We start from the raw sequence: 12,096 nt of genomic DNA on the forward strand, positions 1-12,096 counted from the left end.
CGCCCGAGCAGGCAGGGGAGCCACCTTCGGTGGGATTCGTGACAGAGCATTTCTCCTTTGCCAAGATAATACATCCACCTGTCAGTTGTGGCATATCAAGAAGCTGATTGAACAGCATGACCATTACACGGGTGCACCTTGTGCTGGGGACAATAAAGGCCACTCTAAAATGGGTAGTTTTGTCACACAACACAACGCCAACGTGCGATTGACATGCTGACTGCAGCAATGTCCACCAGAGCTATTGCCAGAGAATTGAATGTTAATTTCTCTACCATAAGCCGCCTCCAATGTCGTTTTAGAGAATTTGGCAGTGCGTCCAACCGGTCTCACAACCACAGACCACGTGTAACCATGCCACCCCAGGACCTCCACATCCGGCTTCTTCACCTGCGGGATCATCTGAAACCAGCCACCAGTACAGCTGATGAAACTGAGGAGTATTTCTGTCTGTAATAAAGCCATTTTGTGGGGTAACCATGGATGCGCCCCTGCCCAGTTATGTGAAATCCATAGATTAGGGCCTAATGATTTATTTAAATTGGCTGATTTCCTTATATGAACTGTAACTCAGTAAAATCGTTGAAATTGCTGCATGTTGCATTTATATTTTTGGTCAGTATAGATTATCAATAGTTACATGTACACTGAGTATACAAAACATTAGGAACACCTTCCTAATATTCGTTTGGGCATGGACTCCACAAGGTGTCGAAAGCGTTCCACAGGAATGCTGGCTCATGCTGACTCCAATGCGTCCCACAGTTGTGCCAAGTTGGCTGGATGTTATTTTCGGGATGGACCATTCTTGATACACATGGGAAACTGTTGAACCCAGCAGCATTGCAGTTCTTGACACAAACCGGTGCGACTGGCACAACAACTCCATTATGCTGATCCTCAGCACCACAAGGGTGTGTGCTCAGCCCCCTCCTGTACTCCCTGTTCACCCATGACTGTGTGGCCACACATGCCTCTACTCAATCATCAAGTTTGCAATGACACAACAGTAGTAGGCCTAATTACCAACAATTACAAGACATCCTAGAGGGAGATGGTGAGGGCCCTGGCAAAGTGGTTCCAGGAAAATAACCTCTCCCTCAACGTCAACAAAATGAAGGAGCTGACTTCAGCAGACAACAGAGAGAGCATGCCTCTATTCACATCGACGGGACCGCAGTTGAGAAGGTGAAAAGCTTAAAGTTCCTCTGTGTACACATCACTGACAATCTGAAATGATCCACCCACACAAACAGTGTGGTGAAGAAGGTGCAACAGTGCCTATTCAACCTCAGGAGGCTAAAGAAATTTGGCTTGGCCCCTAAGACCCTCACAAACTTTTACAGATGTACAATTGAGAGCATCCTGTCGGGCTTTATCACCACCTTGTACGGCAACTGCACCACCCGCAACCCCAGGGCTCTCCAGAGGGTGGTGTGGCCTGCCCAACGCATCACCAGGGGCACACTGCCTGCCCTCTAGGACACCTACAGCACCCGATGTCACAGCAAGGGCAAAAAGATCATCGAGGACATCAACCACCCGAGCCACGGACTGTTCACCCCGCTATCATCCAGAAGTTGAGGTCAGTACAGGTGCATCAAAGCTGGGGCAGAGAGACTGAAAAACAGCTTCTATCTCAAGGCCATCAGACTGTTAAATAGTCATCACTAGCCCACTACCACCTGGTTACTCAAACCTGCACCTTAGAGGCTGCTGCCCTGTATACATAGACATAGAAAAACTGGTCACTTTAAATTGAACACTAGACACTTTAATAATGTTTACACACTGCTTTACTCATTTCATATGTATATACTGTATTCTATTCCACTGTATTTTAGTCAATGCCACTCCGATGATGCTCGCCCTAATATTTATATATTTCTTAATTCCATTCTTTTAGATTTGTGTGTATTATTGTGAATTCTTAGATCTTACTGCACTGTTGGAGCTAAGAACACAAGCATTTCGCTACGCCCCAATAACGTCTGCTAAATATGTATATGTGACCAATACAATTTGATTTGGTTTGACACAATCCATGTCACAATTGTCTCAAGGCTTAAAAAATCTTATTTAACCTGTTTCCTCCCCATCATCTACACTGATTGAAGTGGATTTAACAAGTGACATCAATAAGGGATCATAGCTTTCACCTGGATTCACCTGGTCAGTCTATGTCATGGAAAGAGCAGGTGTTCCTAATGTTTTGTATAGTCATTGTATACAGTATCTTGTGATGGTATTCCATTGCTACAAAACATGAATGAGGCTTTTTAGAGCATGCTAGCAAGGAATGTGCCACTATGGATTACTTTCTAGGAATCTATAAACGAATGCATAGCACTCTCCAACACACAATTATTATCCTTGATATGTTTTCCACTTCTTTATTCAAGTCACTCAAGATCCATCTATTAAATTCAATCTGTTTGTAAATTACATACTTAGATCTATTAGTAAGGACAGGCTTCTTGTCTTATCTGTGTTAATGTGAACTATGACCTCAGATCCTAAAGTCTTGGGAAGATCTGATGTAGCCTAGGTAGGGCTGGGACCAGGGTTGAGTAAGACTAGATGTCCATACTAACATTTACAGTCTAAAGATAAGCAGACCTTTGCAGAGGACCACCTAGCAATCCTATTGGCTAGAGCAGGATAACACAGATGCTCAGTTCAACCTGCTCATTAGGCAGGCTTGGAAAGAGTAGTGAAATATCCTACTCGTGAAGAAGTACTATTATTTTAATTAAATTTGACTCAAGTAGAAGTAAAATTACTGGTGTAAAAAAACGACTCAAGTAAAAGTAAAAAGTACTCAGAGTAAAAGTAATTGAGTTAGTTTTAAAATAAAAATATTGACCTTCATAATTAGCTAATTTCGTTAATGTTACCTGAATGTTGTTACACATGATCTTTTCCATGCGTAACATTTTTAAAAGGAAGAGAGGAAATGAACTACGTTAATTTATTTTATGAGTTGCAACAAGGCACATCTGTATGTAAAAAAATAAGGATTTGTTAAAAATATACTTTTAACATTTGAAAATAAATTAAACATAAAATCTATTGATAAATAAAAAGCAATACAAAATTAAGTGAATAAATAATAATGTTGCCAGACTTCAATATATTTCAGACTATTTTTCAGAAACTTCAATATATTTCAGAAATAAACATTTCTAATTCTTTCACCCATTCAATTCCTCATTCACCCCTCTTTTACTCATTACTTGTCCATGTGACCAACTGACATTCACTCACTCACCCATTCACCCTCACTCACTCAGTCCCTCTTTCCTCACTAACTCACTCACTGACTCAAGAAACCCCTCTTTCACTTACTCACCAGGGGTGGAAAGAGTACTGTAATATCCTACTCAAGTAGAAGTACCGTTACTTTAATGAAATTTGACTCAAGTAGAAGTAACACTACTGATTTGGAAAAATACTGAAAAAACTTCAATCAGAAAAGCTACTCAATTACAGTAACGAGAGTTAATTAGTTACTTTACACCTCAGTCGTTCGGACACCTCAACTCACCTTCTTGTGACGAGGCACTTTGGCCGTCCTCAGCCCAGATTTAAGGCCTCACTGTAAGGATGAAGAGGCCACTCCCCTGACCCGACAGTGCTGCACAGATTCTTCACATACCAGAACAGTTTAACAACCTTCAACCAGACCCATTAGGGAATAAAGACCAGGCAAACTCCAAGAAAACCTCTAACACTACCTAAGAGAGGGCAGACAGTATATTGTATCTGGACAAGGCTCTATGTGGTCCAAGTTGTACTGAAGAATCTCACCTTATGAGAGTACTCTAATGTCTTTGGTCCATCTTATGTTTTGGGTCCATTTCATAGTAAATTATAATCAAAGACAAGGGTAGGGAATTATAGATTCTGGACCTGCACATAGGGGACAACGCCTACCATTGATCAAACTCCAAGACTAAAGGTAACAATGGGAACCAGCTGGCTTCATGCGCTCATGGCTATGGGGCCATGGCTTTTTATCATTACTGTATATTTTTGTATATTTTTTAAATATATATTTTAGTCATTTAGCAGACGCTCTTATCCAGAGCGACTAACAGTAGAGAAAGCATACATTTCATTAAAAAAAATTCCCCGTACTGGTCCCCCGTGGGAATCGAACCCACAGCCCTGGCGTTGCAAACACCATGCTCTACCAACTGAGCCACACGGGACCACGTGTGGCTCAGTGTATGTACACGTGTATGTACACACTGCAGTGGATCTGTCCCAACAGTGGTTTTCTTGTTTAGTTCTCACCTCAATGAAGGCTCTATATATGTGCCTCGCTTTGTACCTCTCATCCTTTTTTAGCCAAAGGCTGTGGAGCAAATCTCATGAGGAGTGTGTATGGTTGGTGTCCATAGTGTTTTGTTTTTGTACTTCAAATAAAGTGTATACATGAAAGCCCTCTCTCAGTGGTCTCTTTGGACTACAGGGTCTCTTTATAACCCACGCATAACATGGTCCAGTACCAATAGGTTTTCAAGATGCCTTTGAGACCATGTGTCCTAGGTCCTAACACAGTTACGTTCTGAATATACCGAAGCTGTTAGATACTTTACACACAAAATGCTTCTTGATTCTTGTTGGTATTGTGACACTGGAGTTGGGGAGTGGCACAGCTTCCATACCAATGTCACATCCTCTGCAATATGTGTCATAAAGTATACTAGCCCCATGCTGTTACTTTATGGATCAATGTCAAAATTGGTTACACCTCAATTATTGGGAAGCACTCACTGACATATTTACATTGGTAAAATAACAAAGGTCCTGTACAAAATAACCTGTGTCACACCAAAGCAGCCTAGCCGTGGGCTTAAGACCTCTAATCACAGAGATGATGGTTGTGAAATACTCACATTGGTCATTACTTTTTTTAAGGCTTGGTGTGACAAATGCCACACATTTCTGACATTACAGGGTGTGGCTGGCTGGGAAGTGAAAGGAGGTGGGTGTCAGCAAGCACATTCTGTTTTTGTTTTGGAAGGATGGGATGGTTGTGTTCTCCATTAGGAATGGGAGAGAGAAGAAGACAATCAATATGTCTCTGACAGTGACAGCCCTCTTGGAACTGACAGTGAAAGAATGACGAGGAGATGATTTGATTGGGTAACTGATTGGGAGTCCTGATGTGATTGACAGTTGTGTGACAGCTGTTATGACCATCCTGAGCACAAGCACACAGTCATGCCTGATTTATAGACCCCTGCTATCAGTCCCTCATGTTAAACTGTGGCTTTGGCAATCAGGATCTTAACACCAAGCAGATTAATCATTCAAACATCTGATCTAAAATATGAAAACCAATGAATTTGTGTGACAAAATAAGCCAAGTAGCTGATTACTGCCAGGCAGAAAGTACATCAGCAGTACACTGAGAAAACAGAGTTTAGTATTCTAGAGAACTAGATGTATTGATGAAGCAAGCAGAAAGATATCATGCTCATCCAACCTTGCCAACATCTCTCAGTGTTGTGCTATCTCTACAATATGTGAGATTAACATCTGGTATAACTGCTGTTTTATGCTTTGGTTAGCACGCTCAGAAATACACAGGGGAGTGTGAGAATGTAGTGGCTAGCAGCCCATTCCCCACCGGCCTGTCAAACACTAACCCTGGGTTTATCTGCATGAGCCCCTACTGGGACTCCCAAAAAATCCCCCAATGTTTCTAGGGGTTCAAAAGCCTTCACTTCTTATTTTTCAAAACCTGGTTCAGTTGCTATTTAAAACTCATAAGAATGGTTTTGGTGTTGTTCAACCTGTCTTGAATCTGTTTACTCAGAGAGGCTAGATTACTGTTTCTCTATGATGAGCTATGAAATCCAAGAGCTCAACTGAGTTGTTATTGTCTTATTATACAACATCCTGTGGTTTCATTGTCTATGTCACGTCCGTCGTTAGAAGAAGGGGACAAAAGCACAGCGAGGGTTGGGTTCATCATATTTTAATAAACGTGAACCAGCAAAACAATAAACAAAACACAACGAACGAACAGTATTGCAGGCTACTCACAGCTATGCAAAATCAACTTCCCACAAAAGACAGGTGGAAAAAGGGCTACCTATGTATGGCTCCCAATCAGCGACAACGAAGTACAGCTGTCCCCGATTGAGAGCCATACCAGACCAAAACACAGAAATACAAAACAAGGATAGGGAACATAGAATGAACATAGAAATATAAAATATAGAACATATATCAAAACCCCAAAACACACAAAACAAACACCCCCTGCCACGCCCTGACCAAACTACTATAACAAATAACCTCTTTTACTGGTCAGGACGTGACAGTCTAAGGCAGAGTGGACTGTTCAATCACTTTCCCTGGGTTTCTATCTTTCTGAGACGTGAGTTATTTCTCAGCCTTGTCCTCCAAGAACCCAACCTGGTCTCTCTGGATTGGTCATGTTGTGATTTAGGGAACACAGCTATAAGACAATAACATACAGTGCCTACAGAAAGTATTCAAACCCATTGATTTTTTTCACATTGTGTTGTGCTACAAGGTGGTATTGAAATGTAATTCATTTTCATTTTTTGTCAACGATCTACACAAAATAGCTTGTCGTGTCAAAGTGGAAGAAAACTTTGTACAAAATATTTCAAAAATAAAACACTAATATATCGTCATTACATAAGTAATGACCCCCTGAGTCAATACAGTAAAGAATCAAAGTAAATATATATATTTTCCTCACCCATCTACACACAATACTCCATAAAGACAAAGTGAAAATACGTTTTTAGACATGTTTGCAAATGTATTGAAAATGAAATCCAGAAATATCTCATTTACGTAACTATTCACACCCCTGAGTCAATACTTTGTAGAAACAGCTTTGGCAGCTATGAGTCTTTCTGGGTAAGTCTCTAAGAGCTTTGCACACCTGGATTGAACAATATTGCAATTTTTTTTTTTTTAATTCTTCAAGCTCTGTCAAGTTGGTTGTTGATCATTGCGAGACAGCTATTTTCAAAGTCATGCCATAGATTTTCAAGCAAATTTAAGTCAAAACTGTAACAAGGCCACTCAGGACCATTTAATGCCATCTTGGTAAGCAACTCCAGTGTATATTTGGCCTTGTGTTTTAGATTATTGTCCTGCTGAAAGGTTTTGTCTCCCAATGTCTGTTGGAACGTAGACTGAACCAGGTTTTCCACTAGGATTTTTCCTGTGCTCAGCTCCATTCAGTTTCTTTTTTTATCCTGGAAAAACTCCCCAGTCCTTATCGATTACAAGCATACACATAACATGATGCAGCCACCACTATGCTTGGAAATATGGATGGTATTGGATTTGTATTCACGACAAAAAGTGAATTGCTTTGCCACAATCTTTGCAATATTACTTTAGTGTCTTGTTGCAAACGGGATGCATGTTTTGGAATATTTTGTATTCTGTATCCTTTTCACTCTGTAATTTAGATTAGCATTGTGGAGTAACTACAATGTTCTTGATCCATCCTCAGTTTTCTCCTAACACAGCCATTCAACTCTGTAGCTGTTTTAAAGTAACCATTGGCCTCATGGTGAAATCCCTGAGCAATTACCTTCCTCTCCGGCAGTTGAGTTAGGAAGGATGCCTGTATCTTTGTAGTGACTAAGTGTATTGATACACCAACCAAAGTATAATTAATAACTTGTTCAAAGGGATATTCAGTAACTTTACCATGCACAAAGGGATGGATATTCAATGTCTGCCCTACTTTGCGAGGCATTGGAAAACATCCATGGTCTTTGTGGTTGAATATGTGTTTGAAATTCACTGCTCAACTGAGGGACCTTACAGATAATTGTATGTGTGGGGTACAGAGATTAGGTAGTCATTTAAAAAATCATGTTAAACACTAATATTGCACACAGAGTGAGACCATGCAATTTATAATGTGACTTGTTAAGCACATTTTTACTCCTGAACTTATTTAGGCTTGCCCTTACAAAGGGGTTGAATACTTATTGACTCAAGAAATCTCAGCTTTTCATTTTGTATTAATTTGTAAAAGTTTCTAAAAACATCATTCCAATTAGACAATTGTGTGTAGGCCAGTGACACAAAATATAAATGTAATACATTTTAAATTCAGGCTGTAACACAACAAAATGTGGAAAAAGTCAAGGTGTGTGAATACTTTCTGAAGGCACTGTAGACATTCCTCAACAGCCTGGATGTCACGTATACTCCCTCTCTGGCGCTCGAGGTCGCCAGTCTGCTTATTATTACGCACACCTGTCACCATCGTTACATGCCCCAGTGCCTGATCAGACTCACCTGGACTCCATCACCTTCCTGAATACCTTCCTGTAATGACGGTTGAAAGGAGAGGACCAAGGTGCAGCATGGTGAGCGTACATATTATTTTTATTAGAAAAGTTCCCGAACAAAACAATAAACACTACCCAACAAACCGTGAAGCTAAAGGCTATGTGCCATAAACAAAGTCAACTTCCCACAACAAGGAGGGATAAGGGCTACCTAAGTATGGTTCCCAATCAGAGACAACGATAGACAGCTGTCCCTGATTGAGAACCATACCCGGCCAAAACATAGAAAATAAAGAACATAGAAAAAGGAACATAGAATGCCCACCCTAGTCACACCCTGGCCTAACCAAAATAGAGAATAAAACCCTCTCTATGGCCAGGGCGTGACAGTACCCCCCCAAAGGTGCGGACTCCGGCCGCAAAACCTGAACCTATAGGGGAGGGTCTGGGTGGGCTTTTCTCCGTGGTGGCGGCTCCGGTGAGGGACGCAGACCCCGCTCCACCTCTGGCATGGCCCACTTAGGTGGCGCCTCTGGAGCGGGGACCCTCGCCGCCGACTCGGGCGGCTCCGGACTGGAGGGCGACTCTGGCGGCTCCGGACTGGAGGCCGTCTCTGTCGGCTCCGGACTGTAGGCCGTCTCTGTCGGCTCCGGACTGCAAACTGTCGCCGGAAGCTCTGGACGGGGAACTGTCGCCGGAAGCTCTGGATGGGGAACTGTCGCCGGAAGCTCTGGACGGGGGACTGTCGCCGGAAGCTCTGGACGGGGGACTGTCGCCGGAAGCTCTGGACGGGGGACTGTTGCCGGAAGCTCTGGATGGGGGACTGTCGCCGGAAGCTCTGGACGGGGAATGCGCACTGGAGGCCTGATGGGTGGGGCTGGCTTTGGAGGCGCCAGACTAGTAACACGCACCACAGAGCTAGTGCGAGGAGCAGGAACAGGACTCACCAGGCTGGGGAGACATGCAGGGGGCCTGGCTCTGGGAGCAGGCACAGGGCTCCCCAGGCTGGGGAGACCTACTGGAGGCCTGGTCCGTGGAGGAGGCACAGGATAGACCGGGCTGTGTGGGAGCACTGGAGATCTGGTGCATAGGCTTGACACCACTCTTCCAGGCTCAATGCCCACTTTCGCCCTGCACGGGCGGAGCGCAGGCATAGGACAAACTGAGCCCCCCCAGCGCCCCGGAGACACAGTACACAGAGCCAGCGCAGGATACCCTGGGCCGAAACGTCGCACTGGAGACCAGACGTGCTGAGCTGGCACAATCTGCCCTGGCTGGATGCCCACTCTCGCATGGCACTTACGGGGGGCTGGCAATAGCGCTCCGGGCTATGAGCGCATACTGGAGACACTGTGTGCTTCACCGCATAACACGGTGCCTGACCAGTACCACGCTGCTTCCGGTAAGCACGGGGAGTTGGCTCAGGTCTATCGCCTGACTCCGCCAATCTCCCCGTGTGCCCGCCCCAAAAAAATGTTTTGGGGCTGCCTCTCGGGCTTCCTTGCCAGCCGTGTTCCCGCATAACGTTGGCTCCCCTCTCCTGCTGCCTCCGCTCTCCTGGCTGCCTCCACCTGTTCCCATGGGAGGCGATCCCTTCCAGCCAGGATCTCCTCCTATGTGTAGGATCCCTTGCCATCCAGGATATCCTCCCATGTCCAGGAGTCCTTTTTACCACGCTGCTTGGTCCGTTGGTGGTGGGAAGTTCTGTAACGACGGTTGAAAGGAGAGGACCAAGGTGCAGCGTGGTGAGCGTATATATTATTTTTATTAGAAAAGACGCCGAACAAAACAATAAACACTACCCAACAAACCGTGAAGCTAAAGGCTATGTGCCATAAACAAAGTCAACTTCCCACAACACAGGGAGGGAAAAGGGCTACCTAAGTATGGTTCCCAATCAGAGACAATGATAGACAGCTGTCCCTGATTGAGAACCATACCCGGCCAAAACATAGAAAATAAAGAACATAGAAAAAGGAACATAGAATGCCCATCCTAGTCACACCCTGGCCTAACCAAAATAGAGAATAAAACCCTCTCTATGGCCAGGGCGTGACACTTCCCTATAACTGTCACTCACTTTGGTTCTTTCCCTAGGTGTTATTGGTTCTGTTCCTGTGTTTCATCTCTGTACACTACTCGTGTTTCTTGTATTGTTCCATGTTCATTTATTTATTAAATATTCACTCCCTGCACTTGCTTCCCGACTCCTAGCGTACACATTACAGAATAACGCCTCAGCAAAGGGAAGCAACAGCGATATTTTTAGATTTTTTTTTACTGGTGACGTCAGGTCCAAGGGCTTCTGCCGAAGCAACCGGGGATGCCTCAGCTGGCTCGTCAGGCTTCCATGCCTCAGCTGGCTCGACAGGTTCTCAAGTCTCGGTTGTCCTGGCCGACGCTACCGAGGATGCCTCAGCTAGCTCATCAGACTCCCATGCCTCAGCTAGCTCGACAGGTTAACAAGACTCGGTTGGATCGGCATGCTCCCATGCCTCAGCCGGCTCGTCAGGCTCCCATGCCTCAGCCGGCTCGTCAGGCTCCCATGCCTCAGCCGTCTCGTCAGGCTCCCATGCCTCAGCCGGCTCGTCAGGCTCCCATACCTCAACCGGCTCGTCAGGCACCCATGCCTCAGCCATCTCGTCAGGCTCCCATACCTCAACCGGCTCGTCAGGCTCCCATACCTCGACCGGCTCGTCAGGCTCCCATACCTCAGCCGGCTCGTCAGGCCCCCATACCTCAGCCATCTCGTCAGGCTCCCATGCCTCAGCCGGCTCGTCAGGCTCCCATACCTCAACCGGCTCGTCAGGCACCCATGTCTCAGCTGGCTCGAAGCGATCGGCCCGCTTCTGGTCCCCGGGACTGTCCCTCTGGTTGGCGTCCTGCTGCTTGAACCGCACGTCAGGGAGAGGGTACTGTCACGTATACTCCCTCTCCAGCGCTCGAGGTCGCCAGTCTGCTTATTATTACGCACACGTCACCATTGTTACACGCAACAGCTCCTCATCAGACTCACCTGGACTCCATCACCTTCCTGATTACCTTCCTGAATACCTTCCCTATAACTGTCACTCACTTTGGTTCTTTCCCTAGGTGTTATTGGTTCTGTTCCTGTGTTTAATGTCTGTACACTACTCGTGTTTCTTGTATTGTTCCATGTTCGTTTATTTATTAAATATTCACTCCCTGTACTTGCTTCCAGACTCCTAGCGTATATGTTACACTGGGTCACACTTTTTTTGTATAGTCCAGCTTTTCCATCTGAAGAATCTCTACAGATGGTCATACTATCAATAAATTATCTGTTGGTAAGCAACTGCTTGCTAAGATTACGGTCAGGGTTTGGTTTAGGTTTATAATAAAGGTAAAAGTTAACGTTAGGGTTAGTAGATAGTTAGTTAGTTGAAAATGTTACTGATTAACTATCCAAATAAAGTGTTACCACAGCCTGTAATGAGTAGCCATGGATTCTGAACAGACTCCCAAAGTGATGTCACTGTTTCAGAGTAAGGAAAGGCACATGTGATGACCTCCCTAATACTTGTTTTTGTTCTCACTCAAAACTATGCAATTAGGGACTGAAATTAGTTTAGCTTGTGTCCTAATGAAATACAGTGGAAACAAAGGATTGGACTTTTTCAACCCAATGCTTTGAATGTATTCATTCATACAAAAATCCAAACAGCAATATAAATGTCTCTTATCCAATGGGCTGCTTTTCAATCACAATAATGATTTTCAATCATTTCTTTAATTTCAGTAAAATTTCAGGCCAATGGTGAGT

The sequence above is a fragment of the Salmo trutta genome, chromosome 12 (assembly GCF_901001165.1).
Source record: "Salmo trutta chromosome 12, fSalTru1.1, whole genome shotgun sequence".
Lineage (NCBI taxonomy): Eukaryota > Metazoa > Chordata > Actinopteri > Salmoniformes > Salmonidae > Salmo > Salmo trutta.